The sequence below is a fragment of the Cicer arietinum genome, chromosome 6, assembly GCF_000331145.2.
Source record: "Cicer arietinum cultivar CDC Frontier isolate Library 1 chromosome 6, Cicar.CDCFrontier_v2.0, whole genome shotgun sequence".
Lineage (NCBI taxonomy): Eukaryota > Viridiplantae > Streptophyta > Magnoliopsida > Fabales > Fabaceae > Cicer > Cicer arietinum.
The window spans coordinates 39,308,703-39,312,946 of record NC_021165.2 but is presented as its reverse complement, the minus strand read 5'-3'; positions in this window follow the sequence as shown (position 1 = coordinate 39,312,946).

Genomic DNA, 4,244 nt, shown 5'->3' with positions numbered 1-4,244 from the left:
TTATGGTAACTTGATGGTTCTAAATCTCATCTTCACAAATAAATTTATAAATTAAAAGTCAAAAACAAATTAATCATAAAAATTATTTAAAGTTAACTAAAAATAACATTTTAATCCCTGAGTTGCATAATACAAATTATATATTTTGATAGCTTTAAAATTTATTTTTATAAATAAATAGATCTAAAATCAACTTTTTAAAATTTAATTAATTAGATGTGTTTATTTTAATCTTGGAGTTGTTAAGACATAAGTTAAACTATTTGTTTGTTTTAAAATTCAATTTAAAAATAAAAAATATTCTTAAGAGGATTAAATTAGATGTGACATCTTTTTTACTCCATGAGTTTTGAGACACAAGTTGTACAATTCGATCGTCTTAAAACTCATACTTTAAAATAATTATTCAAATCAAGCAAGCTTTTTATGTTCGTCAAATTTATCTTTTTTAATAACAAAGTACAATTTATTTAAAAAACAATCAACACACCCACATTTTCTACCAAGAACTACGTACCTTTGATTTCTCCATCACACCGGGAGATATGTAGGAGTAAGATCACACTCTTGGCAAGCACACTAATAAAAAATTTCTTTTTTTCCACTCTTTTTAACACACTTTTATCTCAAAAATCACATTTATAAAAAATAATTTATATTCATATTTAATAATAAAGAGAAATAAATATATATTTAAGTTGATATAATTTTGCACAATTTATTATAGGTAACCGTATTTTAATGGATGTCGTAGGGTGATAATACCTTCACTACTCATAACCGACTCCCGAACTCAAAATCTGGTTTCAAAGACCATTTTTATATTTTTTTTCTATTTTTAAGAGTTTTCCAATATTTTCCCTATTTTAAAATAAATTTAGGTGGCAACTCCATTGAATTCGAGGAAAACTTGAAATTTTAGGCCGCGACAGCTTGCGACTCCACTAGGGACATTCTTAGAGAGTCAAGCCTATACAAATTAATTGTGCATATTTTTATAACTTTTTCTAGATTTGTTTGTTTTTCATTTTTAGTTTCTTTATGTGTTTATTATTTCTTAATAAGTATTAGCTGACATTATAATATTCTTTTAAGCTAGTATATCTTTAGTTTATTTTATTTATTTATTTATTTATTTTGTATATGCATGTATATTTTTTTAGTATTATGGAGTTATTGAATTATGCTTATTCAACACCTACACTTTTACTAAGACGCACACTTATGAGTGGAACCTTATACTCGGGTTTGTACAAAACCTAAGCTTAGTTTCGAGATTGCGTAGTGGTAGCCTTCTGGATGTTCATTCTGTTTGGTTAGCATGAAGATCACACCTAGAGTTTGATCATGTTGAGGTTATTGTCACTCCAAATAGTTTACCTATTGTTGTTGACAATATTCTAAAAAAGGATTATTGGCTCTAGGAACCGTGTTTAGAACCATAAAGCCTCCTTTGTGAGAGTTTCACTACATAAGCCAATATATCCTTTCATTGTAAGAATATCCATGCGAACAAAAAGTATCTCATACATTCAAAGACTTTATATATAATAGTTTCATTCATATCTCATGACATTTTTTTTCTCTTTCTAAGGAAAAAATAAAACATAATATCATTTTGCATAAATTTTCAGGATTTTTGGGGAATCATACAAACTTAGTCACGTGTTATTTAGGTGGACAATGTGATCGGAAAAAAGAAAAACTTTACTTTTAAAGTTCAAGCAACCTGATTTGAAGAGTTTAAGAGACATCAGCAATCAAATGAAAACTATACAACGTGAGAGTTTCTTTCACAAATATGGGAATATCCTAAATCTCTTGGCAGTGAATGTGCAAATAGGGGCCCTCACGACATTGGCTCGGTATTGCGATCCTCTCTTAATATGTTTCACCTTCCAAGACTTTCAATTGGCCCCAACATTAGAGGAATTTGAACGAATATTGGGTTACTCCCTAGAGAAAGGAAATCCTTATTGATATATCGAGCAACCACCGAGTTTGGACGCAATTGCTAAAGTGTTGAAAATTGACATAAAAGAGTTGGCAAATACAAAAGAAGAAAATGGGCTATTCAAGGGTTTTCAAGAAAATATCTGGAGCAAAAGTGTCAAGATTTAGCCGTTAAAAAAGAATGGAGTACTTTTATAGATGTCTTGGCTCTCATTATCTATGATATTATTTTATTCCCAGACCTTGATAATTTTGTAGATTTTGCTGCCATCAATGTCTTCTTAGCTGTTAACAAAGATGAACAAAATCCAATTCATGTGGTTCTTGCTGATGTATACTACTCCCTGCATATGCGACACGAGAAGAAGGGGGGAACAATTTCGTGTTGTGCTCCAGTGTTGTATACTTTGTTTGTGTCACACATGTTCAAGAAAGTGTATCATTTTGGGATTAAGAGTAACTGTGAATGGGCTCAGAGTATAGTTAGCCTTATTGGGGATACAATTTCATGGTACTATAGAGAATAAGGGGTAGAAGATGTAATATGCCAATGTGGAGATTTTCCAAATGTACCTCTCATGGGAACGAAATGATGTATTAACTACAATCCAATGGTAGCTATGAGACAACTTGGCTACCCCATGTTGGATAAACCAGATGATAAGTCATTGGAAGCTTTTGTTTTGCACAATACAGGTATAATAAACCCACCAATGTTAAGAAGGATAAGTCGAGGTTGGGAGTTGATCATCAGAAATAGAAAAGTACTCGGATGTAGAAGTTGCAGCACAAAAGAACCCTATCAACAATGGGTAAAGAAAAGAGTCCAAAAAATCAAGGTGCCTTTCCACAGTACATCCTCAAATGATCAGGAAATGCCTGAACCCACCCTTATTACAAATGAAGAAATATAAAAGCTCAAAGCATCATTATTAAAATCCGAGGAGGAGAAAAAAGAGCTAGAAGCAACATTAGAAAAAGTCTCCCAAGAGAACGAGAATTCTCCCAAGAGAACGAGAATTTACAATAAGAAAACACATGTAAGAGTCTATTTATCGAAAGAAGCAACAAGAGGTTGAAAATTGAAAAAGAAAATAAACTTGACATACATTATTTTTTGAGAGGCGCAAATGAAGAGTTAGATGTGCGAAAGCAATAAAAGAATGTAGCTATTAAGGAGACCTATATGTGGAAGTAGTTGTGGACAAAATCAATAAGCTCTGAGAAGAACATAAAAAATGAGTTTGAAGATTTAAAGAAACAACTGAAAGAAATAGTAGCTAAATACGAAAGTCAAGTGAGGAATGAGAGGCAACAGAAGGAAGAAATTGAAGAATTACTTTCGAAACACCAAGATGCACTAAAAACAGAAATGGAAACTTCTAGTGAGTTGAAGAATTACATTGATTATCAAGAAAATATCTATAACGACTTAAAGGATGAAAACATATATTGGGAGGAGCGTTTCATGGTGTTGCTTGGACAATTGAAGACTCAAGAGATTTATAAAGAGTTGGAAGATAAAGGAAAGCATTGGAAAGATTGCTTTTCGAAATTGGCAATGCTAGCTAATCATGCAATCATAAAAATTCCAAAACATCTAAGAGAGATTGATGTAGTAACGCATCCACTCAATACTCCAATCAAAGTCTATAAGTTCGTTGAATATTACAAACATTTAGTAGAAGAATTGGAGGAGAGGATTGATTGTCCTATTGAAAGAGATGATTGAAATACCATCGTCGATGAAGGATTTGCTATTTTGTTTACCGATTCTCATATTTCTTCTTCATTAATAATTCGTGTTCGTTAATTTACGCAAGACTTATGATTCCCCAACATCCAATTTTTTTTTTTAAAAAAAGAGTTAATAATTACTCTTTCATTCCATTCATGTTTAATACATACTCATAATTTTTTTATTTATTTAAAAAGAAACAGAAAAAAATCAATAAATTTGTTTCCCCGTTACCCCTATCGGACTCGTGCAAACTCCAAGATAATGGAAGAACTTGAGCAAAATCAAGAAGTGATGAGAGTGGATGTCAACCAATTGAATGACAAGGTTGATCAAATCCTAGAAGCTATACATACTATGTCAAGGAAGGGGAACACAGATGGGAATCCTCCGACTGCAAATGAAGAACACCAAACCATTCATTCTCACCCACCAGGCTTTACCCCGACTACCCAACAACTTCGCACAACAGCTATGCAATTTCCTATGAACGGTCTCCCACCCGGTTATACTCCACCTTTAGTCATCAACCCCATAGACAACAACCCAAACC